Source organism: Adiantum capillus-veneris, chromosome 6 (genome assembly GCF_014529385.1).
Source record: "Adiantum capillus-veneris isolate H3 chromosome 6, ASM1452938v2, whole genome shotgun sequence".
Classification (NCBI taxonomy): Eukaryota; Viridiplantae; Streptophyta; class Polypodiopsida; order Polypodiales; family Pteridaceae; genus Adiantum; species Adiantum capillus-veneris.
The window spans coordinates 35,752,604-35,765,916 of NC_140936.1; positions in this window are offsets into that span (position 1 = coordinate 35,752,604).

Genomic DNA, 13,313 nt, shown 5'->3' on the forward strand with positions numbered 1-13,313 from the left:
AGAGAGAAGCAAAGGTCCACCACTTGTCCAAGCTAGGCTCCATTGAAACATGGAGAGAAGGATGCTCCACCATTTGTCCAAGATAGGCTCCATTGAAACATGAAGGGTCTGCACCATGTCTCCAAGATGCTAGGCTCCATTGAAATACCTTAAACCCATGATATTTCGTACATGGGGGGTTTACATTCAAGGTCCACCACTTGTCCAACCTATTATTCTTAGTAGCATGAGTGGTTTGGTCTCAAGATTTACCACTTTTCCACTCTATGTCGTTATATTATGAAGATCTAGGTTTTAAGGTCGACCACTTGTCCAACCTATAAGGCTAGATCTTAAAGGGTATTATTTCTCACCACTTGGAATGACCATGATATGTTTTACATGGGGGTTTGGTTTCAAGGTCCACCACTTGTCCAAGCTAGGCTCCACTGAGACATTTAGAGAAGGATGATCCCCCATTGGTGGAAGATAGGCTTCATTGAAACATGAAAAGAAGCAAGTTGCACCATGTCTCCAAGATTCTAGGATCCCTTGAAATACCTTAAACCCACGATATTGTTTACATGTGGGGTTTAACGTCAAGGTCAGTCACTTTTCCAAGCTATTATCCCTAGTAGCATGAGTGGTTTGGTCTCAAGATTCACCACTTTTCCACTCTATGTCATTATATAAAGAAGATCTAGGTGTTAAGGTCGACCACTTGTCCAACCTATAAGGTATATCTTAAAGGGTATTCTTTCTCACCACTTGAAATGTTTTTTACATAGGGGTTTGGTTCCAAGGTCCACCACTTATCCAAGCTAACTTATTCTTCTCATAGAGAGAAGCAAAAGGTCCACCACTTGTCCAAGCTAGGCTCCATTGAAACATGGAGAGAAGGATGCTCCACCATTTGTCGAAGCTAACTCTATTGAAACATGGAAGGTTTACATTCAAGGTCCACCAGTTGTCCAACCTATTAACGCTAGTAGCATGAGGGGTTTGGTCTCAAGATTCACCACTTTTTCACTCTGTGTCATTATATTAAGAATATTTGGGTATTAAGGTCCACCACTTGTCCAACCTATAAACTATATCTTAATGGTTATTCTTTCTGACCACTTGGAGTGACCATGAAAGGTTTTACATGGGGGTTTGGTTCCAAGGTCCACCACTTGTCCAAGCTAACTCTATTGAAACATAGAGAGAAGCAAAGGTCCACCACTTGTCCAAGCTAGGGTCTATTGAAACATGGAGAGAAGGATGCTCCACCATTTGTCCAAGATAGACTCCATTGAAACATGGAGAGAAGGATGCTCCACCATTTCTCCAAGTAGGCTCCATTGAAACATGAGGAGAAGCAAGGTGCAACCATGTCTCCAAGATGCTAGGCTCCATCGAAAAAACATTAAACCCCCACGATATTCGTAATGAGGGGTTTACATTCAAGGTCCAACACTTGTCCAAGCTATTATTGGTAGTACCTGAGTGGTTTGGTCTCAAGATTCACCACTTTTCCACTCATGTCATTATATTAAGAATATGTGGGTGTTAAGGTCCACCACTTGTCCAACCTATAAGGCTACATCTTAAAGGTTATTCTTTCTTACTACTTGGAGTGACCATGATAGGTTTTACATGGGGGTTTGGTTCCAAGGTCCACCACTTGTCCAAGCTAACTCTATTGAAACATAGAGAGAAGCAAAGGTCCACCACTTGTCCAAGCTAGGGTCCATTGAAACATGGAGAGAAGGATGCTCCACCATTTGTCCAAGATAGGCTCCATTGAAACATGAGGAGAAGCAAGGTGCACCATGTCTCCAAGATGCTAGGCTCCATCGAAAAACATTAAACCCACGATATTCGTAGATGAGGGGTTTACATTCAAGGTCCACCACTTGTCCAAGCTATTATTGCTAGTAGCCTGAGTGGTTTGGTCTCAAGATTCACCACTTTTATTAATTAATAATATGGCGTGTTAAGGTCCACCACTTGTCCAACCTATAAGGCTACATCTTAAAGGTTATTCTTTCTTACCACTTGGAGTGACCATGATAGGTTTTACATGGGGGTTGGTTCCAAGGTCCACCACTTGTCCAAGCTAACTCTATTGAAACATAGAGAGAAGCAAAGGTCCACCACTTGTCCAAGCTAGGGTCCATTGAAACATGGAGAGAAGGATGCTCCACCATTTGTCCAAGATAGGCTCCATTGAAACATGACGAGAAGCAAGCTGCACCATGTCTCCAAGATGCTAGGCTCCATCGAAAAACATTAAACCCACGATATTTCGTAGATGAGGGGTTTACATTCAAGGTCCACCACTTGTCCAAGCTATTATTGCTAGTAGCCTGAGTGGTTTGGTCTCAAGATTCACCACTTTTCACTCTATGTATTATATTAAGAATATGGGTGTTAAGGTCCACCACTTGTCCAACCTATAAGGCTACATCTTAAAGGTTATTCTTTCTTACTACTTGGAGTGACCATGATAGGTTTTACATGGGGTTTGGTTCCAAGGTCCACCACTTGTCCAAGCTAACTCTATTGAAACATAGAGAGAAGCAAAGGTCCACCACTTGTCCAGCTAGGGTCCATTGAAACATGGAGAGAAGGATGCTCCACCATTTGTCCAAGATAGGCTCCATTGAAACATGAGGAGAAGCAAGGTGCACCATGTCTCCAAGATGCTAGGCTCCATCGAAAAACATTAAACCCACGATATTTCGTAGATGAGGGGTTTACATTCAAGGTCCACCACTTGTCCAAGCTATTATTGCTAGTAGCCTGAGTGGTTTGGTCTCAAGATTCACCACTTTTTATTAAGAATATGTGCGTGTTAAGGTCCACCACTTGTCCAACCTATAAGGCTACATCTTAAAGGTTATTCTTTTCTTACCACTTGGAGTGACCATGATAGGTTTTACATGGGGGTTTGGTTCCAAGGTCCACCACTTGTCCAAGCTAACTCTATTGAAACATAGAGAGAAGCAAAGGTCCACCACTTGTCCAAGCTAGGGTCCATTGAAACATGGAGAGAAGGATGCTCCACCATTTGTCCAAGTAGGCTCCATTGAAACATGAGGAGAAGCAAGCTGCACCATGTCTCCAAGATGCTAGGCTCCATCGAAATACATTAAACCCACGATATGTCGTAGATGAGGGTTTACATTCAAGGTCCACCACTTGTCCAAGCTATTATTGCTAGTAGCCTGAGTGGTTTGGTCTCAAAGATTCACCACTTTTCCACTCTATGTCATTATATTAAGAATATGCGCGTGTTAAGGTCCACCACTTGTCCAACCTATAAGGCTACATCTTAAAGGTTATTCTTTCTTACCACTTGGAGTGACCATGATAGGTTTTACATGGGGGTTTGGTTCCAAGGTCCACCACTTGTCCAAGCTAACTCTATTGAAACATAGAGAGAAGCAAAGGTCCACCACTTGTCCAAGCTAGGGTCCATTGAAACATGGAGAGAAGGATGCTCCACCATTTGTCCAAGATAGGCTCCATTGAAACATGAGAGAAGCAAGGTGCACCATGTCTCCAAGATGCTAGGCTCCATCGAAATACATTAAACCCACGATATTTCGTAGATGAGGGGTTTACATTCAAGGTCCACCACTTGTCCAAGCTATTATTGCTAGTAGCCTGAGTGGTTTGGTCTCAAGATTCACCACTTTTTTATTAAGAATATGTGGGTGTTAAGGTCCACCACTTGTCCAACCTATAAGGCTACATCTTAAAGGTTATTCTTTCTTACCACTTGGAGTGACCATGATAGGTTTTACATGGGGGTTGGTTCCAAGGTCCACCACTTGTCCAAGCTAACTCTATTGAAACATAGAGAGAAACAAAGGTCCACCACTTGTCCAAGCTAGGGTCCATTGAAACATGGAGAGAAGGATGCTCCACCATTTGTCCAAGTAGGCTCCATTGAAACATGACGAGAAGCAAGCTGCACCATGTCTCCAAGATGCTAGGCTCCATCGAAAAACATTAAACCCACGATATGTCGTAGATGAGGGGTTTACATTCAAGGTCCACCACTTGTCCAAGCTATTATTGCTAGTAGCCTGAGTGGTTTGGTCTCAAGATTCACCACTTTTCCACCTATGTCATTATTAAGAATATGTGGTGTTAAGGTCCACCACTTGTCCAACCTATAAGGCTACATCTTAAAGGTTATTCTTTATTACCACTTGGAGTGACCATGATAGGTTTTACATGGGGGTTTGGTTCCAAGGTCCACCACTTGTCCAAGCTAACTCTATTGAAACATAGAGAGAAGCAAAGGTCCACCCCTTGTCTAAGCTAGGGTCCATTGAAACATGGAGAGAAGGATGCTCCACCATTTGTCCAAGGTAGGCTCCATTGAAACATGAGGAGAAGCAAGGTGCACCATGTCTCCAAGATGCTAGGCTCCATCGAAAACATTAAACCCACGATATGTCGTAGATGAGGGGTTTACATTCAAGGTCCACCAACTTGTCCAAGCTATTATTGCTAGTAGCCTGAGTGGTTTGTTCTCAAGATACCACTTTTTCACTCTATGTCATTATATTAAGAATATGCGCGGTGTTAAGGTCCACCACTTGTCCAACCTATAAGGCTACATCTTAAAGGTTATTCTTTATTACCACTTGGAGTGACCATGATAGGTTTTTACATGGGGGTTTGGTCCAAGGTCCACCACTTGTCCAAGCTAACTCTATTGAAACATAGAGATAAGCAAAGGTCCACCACTTGTCCAAGCTAGGGTCCATTGAAACATGGAGAGAAGGATGCTCCACCATTTGTCCAAGATAGGCTCCATTGAAACATGAGGAGAAGCAAGTGCACCATGTCTCCAAGATGCTAGGCTCCATCGAAAAACATTAAACCCACGATATTTCGTAGATGAGGGTTTACATTCAAGGTCCACCACTTGTCCAAGCTATTATTGCTAGTAGCCTGAGTGGTTTGGTCTCAAGATTCACCACTTTTCCACTCTATGAATCATTATATTAAGAATATGGGTGTTAAGGTCCACCACTTGTCCAACCTATAAGCTACATCTTAAAGGTTATTCTTTCTTACCACTTGGAGTGACCATGATAGGTTTTACATGGGGGTTTGGTTCCAAGGTCCACCACTTGTCCAAGCTAACTCTATTGAAACATAGAGAGAAACAAAGGTCCACCACTTGTCCAAGCTAGGGTCCATTGAAACATGGAGAGAAGGATGCTCCACCATTTGTCCAAGATAGGCTCCATTGAAACATGAGGAGAAGCAAGCTGCACCATGTCTCCAAGATGCTAGGCTCCATCGAAATAACATTAAACCCACGATATTTCGTAGATAGGGGTTTACATTCAAGGTCCACCACTTGTCCAAGCTATTATTGCTAGTAGCCTGAGTGGTTGGTCTCAAGATTCACCACTTTTCATTAGAATATGAATGGGTGTTAAGGTCCACCACTTGTCCAACCTATAAGGCTACATCTTAAAGGTTATTCTTTCTTACCACTTGGAGTGACCATGATAGGTTTTACATGGGGGTTTGGTTCCAAGGTCCACCACTTGTCCCAAGCTAACTCTATTGAAACATAGAGAGAAGCAAAGGTCCACCCCTTGTCTAAGCTAGGGTCCATTGAAACATGGAGAGAAGGATGCTCCCACCATTTGTCCAAGATAGGCTCCATTGAAACTGAGGAGAAGCAAGTGCACCATGTCCCAAGATGCTAGGCTCCATCGAAAAACATTAAACCTCACGATATGCGTAGATGAGGGGTTTACATTCAAGGTCCACACTTGTCCAAGCTATTATTGGTAGTAGCCTGAGTGGTTTGGTCTCAAGATTCACCACTTTTCCACTCTATGTCATTATATTAAGAATATGCCGTGTTAAGGAGGTCCACCACTTGTCCAACCTATAAGGCTACATCTTAAAGGTTATTCTTTCTTACCACTTGGAGTGACCAGATAGGTTTTACATGGGGGTTTGGTTCCAAGGTCCACCACTTGTCCAAGCTAACTCTATTGAAACATAGAGAGAAGCAAAGGTTCCACCCTTGTCTAAGCTAGGGTCCATTGAAACATGGAGAGAAGGATGCTCCACCATTTGTCCAAGGTAGGCTCCATTGAAACATGAGGAGAAGCAAGGTGCACCATGTCTCCAAGATGCTAGCTCCATCGAAAAACATTAAAACCCGACGATATGTCTAGATGAGGGGTTTACGTTTCAAGGCCAACACTTGTCCAAACTATTATTGGTAGTAGCCTGAGTGGTTTGGTCTCAAGATTCACCACTTTTCCACTCTATGTCATTATATTAAGAATATGCGCGTGTTAAGGTCCACCACTTGTCCAACCTATAAGGCTACATCTTAAAGGTTATTCTTTATTACCACTTGGAGTGACCATGATAGGTTTTACATGGGGGTTTGGTTCCAAGGTCCACCACTTGTCCAAGCTAACTCTATTGAAACATAGAGAGAAACAAAGGTCCACCACTTGTCCAAGCTAGGGTCCATTGAAACATGGAGAGAAGGATGCTCCACCATTTGTCCAAGATAGGCTCCATTGAAACATGACGAGAAGCAAGTGCACCATGTCTCCAAGATGCTAGGCTCCATCGAAAACATTAAACCCACGATATTTCGTAGATGAGGGGTTTACATTCAAGGTCCACCACTTGTCCAAGCTATTATTGCTAGTAGCCTGAGTGGTTTGGTCTCAAGATTCACCACTTTTATTAAGAATATGTGGGTGTTAAGGTCCACCACTTGTCCAACCTATAAGGCTACATCTTAAAGGTTATTCTTTCTTACTACTTGGAGTGACCATGATAGGTTTTACATGGGGGTTTGGTTCCAAGGTCCACCACTTGTCCAAGCTAATCTATTGAAACATAGAGAGAAGCAAAGGTCCACCCCTTGTGTAAGCTAGGGTCCATTGAAACATGGAGAGAAGGATGCTCCACCATTTGTCCAAGTAGGCTCCATTGAAACATGAGAGAAGCAAGGTGCACCATGTCTCCAAGATGCTAGGCTCCATCGAAAAAACATTAAACCCACGATATGTCGTAGATGAGGGGTTTACATTCAAGGTCCAACACTTGTCCAAGCTATTTGGTAGTAGCCTGAGTGGTTTGGTCTCAAGATTCACCACTTTTCCACTCTATGTCATTATATTAAGAATATGCGGTGTTAAGGTCCACCACTTGTCCAACCTATAAGGCTACATCTTAAAGGTTATTCTTTATTACCACTTGGAGTGACCATGATAGGTTTTACATGGGGGTTTGGTTCCAAGGTCCACCACTTGTCCAAGCTAACTCTATTGAAACATAGAGAGAAACAAAGGTCCACCACTTGTCCAAGCTAGGGTCCATTGAAACATGGAGAGAAGGATGCTCCACATTTGTCCAAGATAGGCTCCATTGAAACATGACGAGAAGCAAGCTGCACCATTCTCGAAGATGCTAGGCTCCATCGAAATACATTAAACCCACGATATTTCGTAGATGAGGGGTTTACATTCAAGGTCCACCACTTGTCCAAGCTATTATTGCTAGTAGCCTGAGTGGTTTGGTCTCAAGATTCACCACTTTTATTAAGAATATGTGGGTGTTAAGGTCCACCACTTGTCCAACCTATAAGGCTACATCTTAAAGGTTATTCTTTCTTACTACTTGGAGTGACCATGATAGGTTTTACATGGGGGTTTGGTTCCAAGGTCCACCACTTGTCCAAGCTAACTCTATTGAAACATAGAGAGAAGCAAAGGTCCACCCTTGTCTAAGCTAGGGTCCATTGAAACATGGAGAGAAGGATGCTCCACCATTTGTCCAAGGTAGGCTCCATTGAAACATGAGGAGAAGCAAGGTGCACCATGTCTCCAAGATGCTAGGCTCCATCGAAATACATTAAACCCACGATATTTCGTAGATGAGGGGTTTCATTCAAGGTCCACCACTTGTCCAAGCTATTATTGCTAGTAGCCTGAGTGGTTTGGTCTCAAGATTCACCACTTTTATTAAGAATATGTGGGTGTTAAGGTCCACCACTTGTCCAACCTATAAGGCTACATCTTAAAGGTTATTCTTTCTTACTACTTGGAGTGACCATGATAGGTTTTACATGGGGGTTTGGTTCCAAGGTCCACCACTTGTCCAAGCTAACTCTATTGAAACATAGAGAGAAGCAAAGGTCCACCCCTTGTCTAAGCTAGGGTCCATTGAAACATGGAGAGAAGGATGCTCCACCATTTGTCCAAGGTAGGCTCCATTGAAACATGAGGAGAAGCAAGCTGCACCATGTCTCCAAGATGCTAGGCTCCATCGAAAACATTAAACCCACGATATGTCGTAGATGAGGGGTTTACATTCAAGGTCCACCACTTGTCCAAGCTATTATTGGTAGTAGCCTGAGTGGTTTGGTCTCAAGATTCACCACTTTTCCACTCTATGTCTTTTATTAAGAATATGCGCGTGTTAAGGTCCACCACTTGTCCAACCTATAAGGCTACATCTTAAAGGTTATTCTTTATTACCACTTGGAGTGACCATGATAGGTTTTACATGGGGGTTTGGTTCCAAGGTCCACCACTTGTCCAAGCTAACTCTATTGAAACATAGAGAGAAACAAAGGTCCACCACTTGTCCAAGCTAGGGTCCATTGAAACATGGAGAGAAGGATGCTCCACCATTTGTCCAAGATAGGCTCCATTGAAACATGACGAGAAGCAAGCTGCACCATGTCTCCAAGATGCTAGGCTCCATCGAAATACATTAAACCCACGATATTTCGTAGATGAGGGGTTTACATTCAAGGTCCACCACTTGTCCAAGCTATTATTGCTAGTAGCCTGAGTGGTTTGGTCTCAAGATTCACCACTTTTATTAAGAATATGTGGGTGTTAAGGTCCACCACTTGTCCAACCTATAAGGCTACATCTTAAAGGTTATTCTTTCTTACTACTTGGAGTGACCATGATAGGTTTTACATGGGGGTTTGGTTCCAAGGTCCACCACTTGTCCAAGCTAACTCTATTGAAACATAGAGAGAAGCAAAGGTCCACCCCTTGTCTAAGCTAGGGTCCATTGAAACATGGAGAGAAGGATGCTCCACCATTTGTCCAAGGTAGGCTCCATTGAAACATGAGGAGAAGCAAGGTGCACCATGTCTCCAAGATGCTAGGCTCCATCGAAATACATTAAACCCACGATATTTCGTAGATGAGGGGTTTACATTCAAGGTCCACCACTTGTCCAAGCTATTATTGCTAGTAGCCTGAGTGGTTTGGTCTCAAGATTCACCACTTTTATTAAGAATATGTGGGTGTTAAGGTCCACCACTTGTCCAACCTATAAGGCTACATCTTAAAGGTTATTCTTTCTTACTACTTGGAGTGACCATGATAGGTTTTACATGGGGGTTTGGTTCCAAGGTCCACCACTTGTCCAAGCTAACTCTATTGAAACATAGAGAGAAGCAAAGGTCCACCCTTGTCTAAGCTAGGGTCCATTGAAACATGGAGAGAAGGATGCTCCACCATTTGTCCAAGGTAGGCTCCATTGAAACATGAGGAGAAGCAAGCTGCACCATGTCTCCAAGATGCTAGGCTCCATCGAAAAACATTAAACCCACGATATGTCGTAGATGAGGGGTTTACATTCAAGGTCCACACTTGTCCAAGCTATTATTGCTAGTAGCCTGAGTGGTTTGGTCTCAAGATTCGCCACTTTTCCACTCTATGTCATTATATGAAGAATATGCGCGTGTTAAGGTCCACCACTTGTCCAACCTATAAGGCTACATCTTAAAGGTTATTCTTTATTACCACTTGGAGTGACCATGATAGGTTTTACATGGGGGTTTGGTTCCAAGGTCCACCACTTGTCCAAGCTAACTCTATTGAAACATAGAGAGAAACAAAGGTCCACCACTTGTCCAAGCTAGGGTCCATTGAAACATGGAGAGAAGGATGCTCCACCATTTGTCCAAGATAGGCTCCATTGAAACATGACGAGAAGCAAGCTGCACCATGTCTCCAAGATGCTAGGCTCCATCGAAATACATTAAACCCACGATATTTCGTAGATGAGGGTTTACATTCAAGGTCCACCACTTGTCCAAGCTATTATTGCTAGTAGCCTGAGTGGTTTGGTCTCAAGATTCACCACTTTTATTAAGAATATGTGGGTGTTAAGGTCCACCACTTGTCCAACCTATAAGGCTACATCTTAAAGGTTATTCTTTCTTACTACTTGGAGTGACCATGATAGGTTTTACATGGGGTTTGGTTCCAAGGTCCACCACTTGTCCAAGCTAACTCTATTGAAACAAGAGAGAAGCAAAGGTCCACCCCTTGTCTAAGCTAGGGTCCATTGAAACATGGAGAGAAGGATGCTCCACCATTTGTCCAAGGTAGGCTCCATTGAAACATGAGGAGAATCAAGGTGCACCATGTCTCCAAGATGCTAGGCTCCATCGAAAAACATTAAACCCACGATATGTCGTAGATGAGGGGTTTACATTCAAGGTCCACCACTTGTCCAAGCTATTATTGCTAGTAGCCTGAGTGGTTTGGTCTCAAGATTCACCACTTTTCCACTCTATGTCATTATATTAAGAATATGCGCGTGTTAAGGTCCACCACTTGTCCAACCTATAAGGCTACATCTTAAAGGTTATTCTTTATTACCACTTGGAGTGACCATGATAGGTTTTACATGGGGGTTTGGTTCCAAGGTCCACCACTTGTCCAAGCTAACTCTATTGAAACATAGAGAGAAACAAAGGTCCACCACTTGTCCAAGCTAGGGTCCATTGAAACATGGAGAGAAGGATGCTCCACCATTTGTCCAAGATAGGCTCCATTGAAACATGACGAGAAGCAAGCTGCACCATGTCTCCAAGATGCTAGGCTCCATCGAAATACATTAAACCCACGATATTTTGTAGTGATGAGGGGTTTACATTCAAGGTCCACCACTTGTCCAAGCTATTATTGCTAGTAGCCTGAGTGGTTTGGTCTCAAGATTCACCACTTTTATTAAGAATATGTGGGTGTTAAGGTCCACCACTTGTCCAACCTATAAGGCTACATCTTAAAGGTTATTCTTTCTTACTACTTGGAGTGACCATGATAGGTTTTACATGGGGGTTTGGTTCCAAGGTCCACCACTTGTCCAAGCTAACTCTATTGAAACATAGAGAGAAGCAAAGGTCCACCCCTTGTCTAAGCTAGGGTCCATTGAAACATGGAGAGAAGGATGCTCCACCATTTGTCCAAGGTAGGCTCCATTGAAACATGAGGAGAAGCAAGGTGCACCATGTCTCCAAGATGCTAGGCTCCATCGAAAAACATTAACCCACGATATGTCGTAGATGAGGGGTTTACATTCAAGGTCCACACTTGTCCAAGCTATTATTGCTAGTAGCCTGAGTGGTTTGGTCTCAAGATTCACCACTTTTCCACTCTATGTCATTATATTAAGAATATGCGCGTGTTAAGGTCCACCACTTGTCCAACCTATAAGGCTACATCTTAAAGGTTATTCTTTATTACCACTTGGAGTGACCATGATAGGTTTTACATGGGGGTTTGGTTCCAAGGTCCACCACTTGTCCAAGCTAACTCTATTGAAACATAGAGAGAAACAAAGGTCCACCACTTGTCCAAGCTAGGGTCCATTGAAACATGGAGAGAAGGATGCTCCACCATTTGTCCAAGATAGGCTCCATTGAAACATGACGAGAAGCAAGCTGCACCATGTCTCCAAGATGCTAGGCTCCATCGAAATACATTAAACCCACGGTATTTTGTAGATGAGGGGTTTACATTCAAGGTCCACCACTTGTCCAAGCTATTATTGCTAGTAGCCTGAGTGGTTTGGTGTCAATATTCACCACTTTTATTAAGAATATGTGGGTGTTAAGGTCCACCACTTGTCCAACCTATAAGGCTACATCTTAAAGGTTATTCTTTCTTACTACTTGGAGTGACCATGATAGGTTTTACATGGGGGTTTGGTTCCAAGGTCCACCACTTGTCCAAGCTAACTCTATTGAAACATAGAGAGAAGCAAAGGTCCACCCCTTGTTTAAGCTAGGGTCCATTGAAACATGGAGAGAAGGATGCTCCACCATTTGTCCAAGGTAGGCTCCATTGAAACATGAGGAGAAGCAAGGTGCACCATGTCTCCAAGATGCTAGGCTCCATCGAAAAACATTAAACCCACGATATGTCGTAGATGAGGGGTTTACATTCAAGGTCCACCACTTGTCCAAGCTATATTGCTAGTAGCCTGAGTGGTTTGGTCTCAAGATTCACCACTTTTCCACTCTATGTCATTATATTAAGAATATGCGCGTGTTAAGGTCCACCACTTGTCCAACCTATAAGGCTACATCTTAAAGGTTATTCTTTATTACCACTTGGAGTGACCATGATAGGTTTTACATGGGGGTTTGGTTCCAAGGTCCACCACTTGTCCAAGCTAACTCTATTGAAACACAGAGAGAAACAAAGGTCCACCCCTTGTCCAAGCTAGGGTCCATTGAAACATGGATAGAAGGATGCTCCACCATTTCTCCAAGATAGGCTCCATTGAAACATGACGAGAAGCAAGCTGCACCATGTCTCCAAGATGCTAGGCTCCATCGAAATACATTAAACCCACGATATTTCGTAGATGAGGGGTTTACATTCAAGGTCCACCACTTGTCCAAGCTATTATTGCTAGTAGCCTGAGTGGTTTGGTCTCAAGATTTACCACTTTTATTAAGAATATGTGGGTGTCAAGGTCCACCACTTGTCCAACCTATAAGGCTACATCTTAAAGTTTATTCTTTCTTACTACTTGGAGTGACCATGATAGGTTTTATATGGGGGTTTGGTTCCAAGGTCCCCCACTTGTCCAAGCTAACTCTATTGAAACATAGAGAGAAGCAAAGGTCCACCCCTTCTCCAAGCTAGGGTCCATTGAAACATGGAGAGAAGGATGCTTCACCATGTGTCCAAGATAGGCTCCATTGAAACATGACGAGAAGCAAGCTGCACCAAGTCTCCAAGATGCTAGGCTCTATCGAAATACATTAAACCCACGATATTTCGTAGATGAGGGGTTTATATTTAAGGTCCACCACTTGTCCAAGCTTCTATTGCTAGAAGCCTAAGTGGTTTGGTCTCAAGATTCACCACTTTTATTAAGAATATGTGGGTGTTAAGGTCCACCACTTGTCCAACCTATAAGGCTATATCTTAGAGGTTATTATTTCTCACCACTTGGAATGACCATGATAGGTTTTACATGGGGGTTTGGTTCCAAGTTCCACCACTTGT